Raw genomic sequence first — 10,865 nt, forward strand, 5'->3', positions numbered from 1 at the left:
GCTTTAGAAAATCACTTTATTCAAAGCCATAGAGGTAAACCTCATCTTTTCGTAATTCATAAGCGTCGTTATTACCACCATCGGCAAAATATTTTTGTCAACAACTTTTCTAAAGGTTTGGTGAAATTTGATTTATACTGCTATACGATGAATAGCACGGGCTAGCCGGGTCACGCGCGCAAGGATTTTCGCCACGCACATACAAAACAAAAACAGCATGTTGTTTTTGTTTTGTATGTGCGTGGCGAAAATCCTTGAGTGCGTGACCCGGCTAGCCCGTGATGAATAGTTTTTCGACGTTGATTCTGTGTTGAATCAACGTCGGAATGTTGAATGTTTAAAACGTCTTAAAAATTGTTGTAATTAAACGTATACGTTGTCTTAGCTAAAAAAAACTATTCATCATTTGACCTAAACACAGAATACGTGTGTACATTCAATAAGTATCCATTCAAAAAGCGTGAGTGATATACAATGTACCGTGAAACCTCGTAAAACTTCTAATTGAACTGCCTCGGAGTGTTGCTCTTAACGAATCCCAGGTAAAGTAAAGTAATCTTTGCATCAACTTCAAGAAAAATCGGCAAAATTGATTGTGGGTAAAACGCTCAAAAGAAAAAGATGTCATTTCTTTTGAGCATTTCAACAACGATCAAGCTTTGCCAATGTCAATCTAAAAAACGTCCTGGCAATAACATCACCTCAAACAACAAACCAATCTCAAGTAATAGAAAAATCTCTATACTTTTTGATAAAAACGTTTTAAACTTTACATTAGAAGCATTTAATTTGAAACAAGCCATTTGTGCTTTTGATTTATATTATAGTTTGTATATGTACATGTATCTACTAATAAATAAGTAAATACATGGACTTGTGACAGTGCTCTGAAAACTTGAACGCTCTGATAATTCGAACACTTTTGCTCGGTCCCGTGAAGTTCGAGTTATCCATGTTTGATTGTATTTGAGTAACTATCTAGTCCCATTGTTGGCTACCTAGAGGACTAGAGTAGACTCTAACCATTTACTACCAACTATTTACACTATCAGATCACAGATGATGGGTAGGTTAGCAGGCTTTCACTGTACAGTGCACCCCTGGGTTACAATGTCTCTGTTTTAAGGTTTGTTCGTCTTACGATGTGGAACATGATGTTTTTTTGTCCCTTCAAATAATGGCATTCTTTTGCCAGACGACATAAACAAAATGTCTCTTGAAATTCAAATTTGGTAGTCAGTGCGCTGAATACGTCAAAATCACGAAGATGCTATTCGCCGAAATCGATACGATACCGATACGATGCCCTCTCTCCCTCTCAGTTCACATTCTTCGTGTTTCATAGATGCTTGGTATTGTGTCAGTAAAATGAAAACTAGGGAAAAGTGAGTTGGAGTGAAAATTTGTTTTGTATTTTGGCGTTTAATATATTATTTACTATAAATTTAATTCATTATACGTATATAACTAGATAGCTACATATAGAACATTAATTTGTTAGCCTTGTGTCCTAAGCTAAAGTTACTAGGTTAAGTATAAATTAATTATAGTTACTAAGGTTAATATACTGTTATGTTACCAATGTTTAGGAAGTACAGCATGAATATAAAATTTTGATGCTTTTTTACCAACACGTGTTTGCATTAAATAATTACTATAGGTTTCTGTACCTCCCTATACAACATAGTCGCCTTACCATACATCAGAACGAACTTATGCGGGAATGCACTGTAAACGAAACTACTTATTCAGAGGCTTGGTGTAAAGCCAATTGATAAGTTAGGAGTCATCAACGCATTAAAATCATGTTTGGCATGATGAAACAACTCCAAATTGTTTGGTTTATTCTGACCAACACGTACTTGCATTTCACATCTTGCTCATGCTGAACCAAAGCTACCTAGTATATATTAAACCAATATCATAGAAAGCTCATTCACGCTGATCTGTGTTTCATGGAAAAATCAATTTTGCATTTCAATGATTCCAGAGACGTTTCAAATTGTGTAATAAGGAATAACATCATAAAAAGGGTGTTATATGTTCTCTTGGCGAGCTCATTCTAGCAGCTTTCTGACAGGCTTTCAACAAACTTTAAAATGCCATTTGTCTTGCGCCCTAGAAATACTGACTGATTTACTCATAGGTTTACCTATGATCTACTTCTAGTTAGATTACCATTAAGAGGGCAGGTCACCTTGAAAATGGACACTAGCTAAAAATGGTAATTTCCCAGACCTGGGTACGAGCTGAAAATGGTCAACTTTCCATATTTGGACACTAGCTAAAAATTCTCTATTTCTTATATCTGGTCATGAGATGGCAATTGTGAATTTCCAGAACTGGCCACTTGCTAAAAATGGTAAGCACCATGTGGCTACTATCTAATCCATAGTGCTGATCCATAACTATAACTAGTTTACAGAAACATTTCAATACGTCAGAATCACGAAGATGCGAATATACTATTCGCCGAGTTTGCAAAAACATAAGGATAGACTAGCAAATATTGTGATAAACTAACATAAGAAGCACATGGATGGAAAGGCCTACCTTATAGCAACACCAAATTTGCTGTAATACAGGTCGATCACCTTGTCAAGCTTGTGGTTTTCCAGCATCTAGGTTCTTCAACAGTTTTTCTCTGTATTTCCCATTATGAGAGTTTAAAGTGATCACTAGTCACAGACTGCATTTGTGTGAATAAATCAGATATGAGTACAATAATATAGTTCGTAGAAACATATTCACAACATATATTCTTATAAAGCATGCAACAGGGAAACCTCTAGCTTAAAAATGACAGGTTGCAGAAACTGGACATGTGCTGTTCACTAACCTTCATAATACTGCTCTGGGCTTTCTACTTTTTTGATGACCTTGTTATGTGCTGTCTACTTACCTTGATGACCTTGTTATGTGCCGTCTACTTACCTTGATGACCTTGTTATGTGCCGTCTACTTACCTCTAATGACCTTGTTATTTGCTGTCTACTTACCTTGACAATCTTGTTTAGCATGAAGTGTGGCGCTGTGTGTAAATTGGCAGACAAAGAGCATAGAGACAGGTGTTGTAAATGTGCTACAGCCACACTCAGTACAATTAGCAAACTTCAGCTAAAAATAAAATAAATAAATTAAAATGGTGAGTCAGTCTGACAGTGTTCTTCAAAGTTCAACATAAAAGAACGTTAATCGCTTTATACAGTAAATCGTAGATTCTTCACGCTTAGATTAATGCTAAAAACATTTAAGAGTTTGCCTCCCTTAGCGAGATGCGATGTAAAAATACCAATGACTACACATGTGAAATACTGAGCATAATACATAGTATATGCTTTTTTATTAAATAATTTGCTTGCTTTCATATTTCAAGCTAAGCTGAAAATGATATATTTAGCATAATATAGTATTATTACAATACTACTATAATACAGTATTATAATATAGTAGTATATAACATACAGTAGATAGTATTCTGTGCGCAGCCTTTCTACAAAATGTCACGCATTGACTTCTTGGCTAGCTTACCTCCTTTAGGAAATCAATAAAGTTATTTCTAATTATGAGTACATGCCATACAAATCCATGAAAAAGTTGGATCTGAAAAGTTGTGTTTTCTATGTGCAGATAACTCCAAATGAAACTTTTTAAACATTACTTCTAGTTCGTTAATGGTTCTGAATGTTTTAAAATGTACAAGTTCTGCACAAGTATAGCAGCTGCATAAGTTCCAAAGCTGACGGCTATACAAAAAATAATAGCATAAAACCCCAATGACAAGCAACCACAAGATCTATTGGCACGCATGCAGGTGCTAAAATCTGCTTTGGCATTACACCATAAATCATGACTCAACAACCAAAAAGAATTTGCCCTAATGGAAGGCTGCAGCACCAAAGCCGAATTGCCAAATAATTTATCATTTCTCAAACATTTCAGACCTGTTACACTCAGATAAAAATGCAAAACTTGAATCTTTCAGGTCCTTTTTCAACTAAACAATTCATAAAATCATTAGTGTAGAGGGATTTTCCATGATGTAATGTCTATGATTTTGCGTTTAACGTAAATACAATTACCGTTAGCAGCCAGAAAAAATTATTTCGTTTCCTTAAAATAAAGTTACAGCATCTGATATATTTACCATGATTTGTAAAACTGTGAGTTTATCACTGAGACCAAACTATGCAGTGTTTACAAATTTTGGTTTCAACTCTAAAACTAGCCTAGAGTTGGAAGAGCCATGAGAGTCCTGGGCGGTGCCTAGGACTCTCATGGCATCGCCCCTTTTCGGTAAAGTAGCTTTTGCAAAAAGTATGCTTTTCAAAACGTAGCAAAAAACAATGAGCAGCGGAATGCTATCCCAATGATGCTCAGGGAGGGATCTCACTGGACGAGAGTATGAGAGAAATTTATGTATTTTGTTTTTATAATTTACCTCAATTTTTTAATGAACATTTTTACCATGCGATGTACTGAAATCATAAAAGCTGAATCTTAGTGTAGCGGGGTTTGTAGAGGCCTGACTACTCGGCCATGAAATTTCTTGTAATGACGTAACTGTGTTGGATTTCTCACTGAATCTGGTATTGCATTTCTAAATAGGTCAATTCTATTCTCAACAGCTGTCTATTACGATGCACCATACTATATCACTGTAGTAATACTGCTAAAGACAGCAATGTTTATTACCTTTCACTAGTTTCTATACTGTGGCATATGATAAATAGTATTCAAGGTTTTTCCAGAAGTAGCCAATAATACTAAAACTGGCTAGCATGGAAAGCTCGGGAACTGGCCAACACGACTCGCTATATGAACGGCAGTAACTCAGTATGCGGTAGCAAGCCTGCTCAAGGAGAGCAAAACTCGTGAACTATGCTAATGAGTTGCCGTGCCTTTTTCTTTTGCTGACAGGAAACCTTTCAGCGTGTGGTGGTCTGGGCAGAGACCATCGTGTCGCAGCGAAAGCGGCTGAGCATTTATTGGCTTGCGCACAGGCGTTGACAGTAGGTACTACAGTAGCATTTCTAGCAGCTAGTTGTAGCTAATTGCAGCTAGTGTAATGCCACGATGGTGAAGACTGGTGGCTGAAGGGAGGATGATATGCCATCATTGCAGTTTGTCATTGCGTAACAACATTTATGTTGTTTTGCCCACAAATACAACTTATTCAACCTTTATTCTTGGCAAATCAGCACATGCTTTAGTGGTTACTTCTACAGGCGACTGTTAATGCCTTACCACATTTCTTTTAAAGGAAAGACAACTCCGGATTAAAGGAACTTGTTTTGAGATTTTGCGCAAGCACTTCTTGTGCAGAATAAAAAAGTTTTATAGAAGAACTCAAAGAGCACATTGTATACATTATAATTAGTTAGTGTAACAGTCAAATGAAGCTGTAATACAAAATGAAAATAAAAATAATAAAATGGTAATGAAATCCAGTAATATTTAACGAAGGTTCCACATCAACACCTCTCCCTGTCATATAATAAAAACACAGCGAGAGAACTAGTGCATCCTGGTCACTTACCTTGACCTTTGACATGAGTCAATAGAAGTGTTTCATCTGTTGAAATAGCAGTGATGACCCCATGCCCTCTGTTTGATGCCTACAATAAAACAATTATCTACAACTAGTAATTCTAACTGATAAATTCAGTTTATACGAATGGATTTACAGAAGTTGGTGGATAAACATAAATACAGCTGATCAAGCTACAAGATCAGGTTGTCTAAAATAGATAAGCAAAAATACATATACATGTAATATGATTCTTTGAATCAGTTCAAATCATTGCTCAAAAAGAACTTACAATGGTTCCTTAATATATACTGCAGATAATCTTTACCATAACAAAGGTCCATCTGTTTGCCTAAAACCACGGTTGAAGGTTAGGAAAAAGATTGCATCATGCAGGATTTGAACTCCTTACGGTAAAATTGGAACAAATACGTTAATTAAAACTATGCAAAAGTGAATGGCAAGTTATAAAGCAAATCAATGAAGTTGCAATAAATAGGAGGCTTTCAGGGTCTATCTTGTACACAGAACTGATAGTAAACGACTGCCGAGAGAGCTATTGTATTCACAACTCTGTAGTGATGAACTAAGGTTGACCTGCCATACGAAATGCAGAAAAGCGCAACATGATGTTGAGACAAGTAGCTAGACACAGATGGTAAGAGATGACAATGAACAGGAGTGAATAGAATTCGGCTAAAAAGACAAGACGGTGTCAGTGTCGACATCATTGATTGTGAGATGAAGAATTTAGAAACGAATGAACAGAAGTGCATGTTTAGCGATGCTTGTTTAGATATAAAAGTGGTGACAGGATACACGACGTAACTTACCTCAACCTGGACTTCATGGTTATTATATTTTGCATTAAATTCAGCTGTTTTGCTATGCATATTCTGAAAGCTTTCTGTTTTAATTTTTATAGTGCATCGCAAAGAAAGATTATTATCCATTGTCATAAATGTTATTTTAAAAGGTTGCAGTAGTGGTAAGTTATGCGCTATAGTCGGATTTGCGTATCAGTGCATGTACCGGAAATAATCCACTAGCATTGTTATGAAACCTAGAATATAAGGGATTTATAACTGAACAGCCCTCAAGATGCTTACCTTGCCTATTGTTACTTTGCTAGCCATCAGAACCTTCTCAATAGACATCACACTACCAAATAAATCATCTACTTTCCTTGTCTTTAGAGCCTTCATCTCTTCATTTCTGGTTCTTATAAGCCAATGCAAAATAGTTTAAGGGTTGAGTGCTAAGCAGATTAAGCAAACTAGAGAGGACCTTCTAGTGAACTAGCGAGGAAGCTAGTGAAGCCGAAGGAGTGCTTGCGATAGCTTGAGACAATTAGTCTCATGAAATCCAACTTAGCTACTGAATCATTTAGGATCATACAAGTACAAGTAGGAACAAATAATGGAAAAGAGAAACTCTATAAATTACAAGAAAGCTACAACTTTTAATAAGCTGCAGGATTGAAAAACCAGATATTACAAACACGCCAGCATTGTGTAAATAAAGAGGTTATTATGGTTATATGAAATTCTGGATATGCTATGGTTTAATAGAAAGTTAACAACGTATTTTATTAGTAACAAGCTGTACGTTCGATCTTGAGATTGCTGATTAAAGAGGATTACCGAGGCCAGGAATTTGTTGTACTTTTGAAGGATAGAAAGAAGGTGACCCGTACTAATCTCCTTTCAAGAATTTTAACTAATGACGTTCATTCATCCCTTGCTGAGAACTTTGATAACATCCTTGCTAGTCAGTCAAACCTCCATGACCATAAGACTAGAGCGTGTGACTCAGCAGTTTCTCAAGCTGTTACCGCAAACCATCAGGCTTACTTTCAGTTTTTTACGTAAAACTTTCAGAGACATGAGAGAGTTTGTCTCACAATCATTTGGTACAAGAAATATTTTAGGTTTTTTCTTTTAAGTTTCGATTATCCCCCTTCTTTGCCTGGCAAGAGGTCTTGTGATTCTGATTTTACTAAGAGCAAACTTCATAACACAGGCATGCATTATGATAGGCCTAACACAAACATGTTTAAGTTAATCAGTTATACCCTAGGACACTTATATTTCGCTAGTATTTAGTTTCGTGAGTAGCATACAGAGTAAAATTTCGCTGCAACTTAATTTCGCGGATCTGATGAGTGCGAAAATATAGTGATGTAAAAATAAATACAGTAGAACAAGCATAATTAGAATCCTCAGGTCCAGTTCACAAGTAAAAAAAATTTTCAATTTGGGACTAGTTAATATTTGTGAACCGCGGGTAGAAATGTGTGGGCGAGATCGACAATGCAACTTGATCGCTTGCTGCTATTTGTTTCTTGGACTATCAATGATGTCTAGGTTCTTGCCGCCATGACTGATTTGGTACCAATATTAGATCTCAAGTATTTATAGCGCGCGGTGGCCATGGCTCAAGGTTGTTATTGTCTTTGGTTGGTAATAAAATTCATCACTACAATAATTATTATTCAATTTTATGACTTTCCCTACCAGACTTTCATCCTGTTCAGTTTTCATCCTCATCAGTTACAAATTCAGTGACTAAACTAATATCATCATCTTCCTCATTTGTCTTGGCTTTTCCAAAACAACTTGTTATCTCAATTTGCTTTGCCACGCTGCTCAGTCGGCGTATTAGCTATAATGAGTTTAGCAGAAATTGCCCAATGAGCCCAACCACACACAAAGGTTACCTGCATTTCTAATATGACGATTTTATTGTGGATACCAATGAACAAAGCTATTTAATTTCGGGTTTTCGCTCGTTCGTTATGATAGTTTAGTTTCGCTCATGAAATTTTCGTGACAGGATGACTGCGAAAATGCGAAAGTTAGATGAAGCAAATATATAAGTGTCATAGGGTAACAGAACGTTTAAAATTCTACTACGGTACATACCTAAATAGGGTTTTTTGATTACTAACACTATCAAACACTCGAACATTGTTCAAGTTATTGCAGTAGATAATTAAACTATACCTTATAGACACAAAATACATTATGTGATATTTTTGTGCTTGTTGACAGACTAACAGTCACTCATATTTGTACCAGCGTGGCACCAAATTGAATGTGGTGCAAGCTGTTGTCATAGTCCAGCATTTTTAATAACCCTCCAGTTTTATGGAGCGAGACAAAGATGCAAAGGCCACATATAAGCATAGAGACGGTTTTTACTCGAAGAAAATCATAGTTTCCATCATAGAGCGACGCGGCTTTGAAATTTCATGTATCCGCAAAGTAGAGATGTTTCAGGGAACAACCCAATAACGCTGACTGTAAACATGGCGGCAAATGATAATTACAACAGAAAAAATTTGAGGTATTTCAATGATATGGTTGTTACTGCTAATGATTGTAGGTTTATCCTCACCAAGCAACAACAGTTGTTAAAGGACGTAACAAGGAAAATAGTAAAAACGCCTAAATGATAAATTCAAATTTTGTCAGCCTAGATGTTACGCTAGTGCCAATCAATTGACTGCAATTTAAAGACCGAGCCGTAGAACTCCCTCGCAAATCTTTCGTACACAAACAAGATGTCAATTCAGATAAACTTCGAAAATGCATATGCAAAGGTATCATGGCTTCGGAGAGTAATATACCGTACACTCCGTTGTAAAAGTTTTCTTGAATTTCAAGTTCATCACTGGCTTTTGCGAAATGACAAAGTAATCACTACAAAAAACCTGAAAAAACCAACTTTTGCAAAATTAATTTCTGCTTTACTAAAATTACACTGTTGTTGTTACTGTTGCATGGCATTATTGTCCAAAGGTCTGATAACTACTTCTATATTAAGTGACTTGGACCCAAATTTGTACGGTGCAGAACAAGAGGCATAAAAGCAAAAAATGATCTGAGACAATTTTACGTTGCTTACAGAACCCTTGACACCATTCTAATAACAGTATCTGCACTACTGAATCGTACTGGGTGATTGTCTTACGAAAGATTATATTTGGTGTTTATTTGTAAGTAGGTTTACAAAAGCAATGTCTATGTCAAAACCTTTGTATGTTAGATCAAGATTACTATAACAGTTACCAAGTTTCCATACAGAAATAGTGTTGCAACATATCCCTACATTGCGCTACGATGTCATTATGGAAACAGCCATGCCAACCTCATTGTGTCGTGATTCAGTGTCCCTGTTTGGAAACTAAACATCTGTGCAAAGCACCATCTTTATGCCAAGAAAATGGCCTAAGAGACCAACAGCGTCGCACTTTTTCTGCGCACATAGGTCTTGCATTTTTGTTGCTTCATAGGCAAACGTATGCCTTGACTTAAGGTGTCGCACAATCATCACTCGACTACAGTGCCTTACTAGATGAATACCCGGTGTGTTTGAGTAACTTGAGCTACTATAAATCTTTACTATAATAAGGCTGTGTCTGTTCGTCTGAAGCTTACTTATGCTTACAAGTGTGCTTCTAATCGTTATCACAATGATCTCTCATGCAAACATTATTTGCAAACACGCTAGCGGTAACTAATAGTATTTTCGCAAGCACCGCATAATCATGTGCAGTTATTCCATAATACGGCAAGGACAGTGTAGTGTAGTGGCTAGCTTGTTAGTCTGCAAAACTGGTGTCCTGAGTTCAACCCCAGTGCAAAGTGGATTTTTCATTCCTAGATTTACATCGCTTTAGCTGCACACACAAACAGCTGATGACAAACTAACATTTTTATAGATAGAAACATGATCTGCTTGTCGGCCTAGCGTAGCGCCTCAGCACTGGCACACCAAGGTGTCACTACACTAGCGCTCTAAGGAAACTTAGTAAAAGCACTGTAACTACACTATTCTATTTCACAGCCACAGAGTTATAAGAATTCCTTAGTAGAAACCGCTAAGAATTATACCTACCATGATGAAAATGCATGTAAGAGATGTAAGAATAGATTAATAAAAAAAATAAAATCAATGATATGATTATTGGTAATTTACTTTAGTACAGGCGACCCGAGTTATACGCCTGATTATGTAGAAGATCGACCATGTGAAGGCAGACATGACGATAGACATAATTACGCAGCTTAGAAGTTTAGAGCAACTTTACAGCAGATGTATAGTTTCTTGTTCCATTTGGTAATTTTCAAATTTGTTAACTTTCACCTCCAGTCTCTTCACATTTATTTACAATACTGTGATGTTGTGAAATACTGAATGTCATGTTGGAAATTCCTTTGCATGTAGAGTCGTATATTTGATCAACTTTTAGTATGTTCAGGCAATAGTAAGTATATGTTTGACCATTGCATGCTCACCATTAGTTACAATCGACTTGACATAATAATTC

The sequence above is a fragment of the Watersipora subatra genome, chromosome 9 (assembly GCF_963576615.1).
Source record: "Watersipora subatra chromosome 9, tzWatSuba1.1, whole genome shotgun sequence".
NCBI lineage: Eukaryota > Metazoa > Bryozoa > Gymnolaemata > Cheilostomatida > Watersiporidae > Watersipora > Watersipora subatra.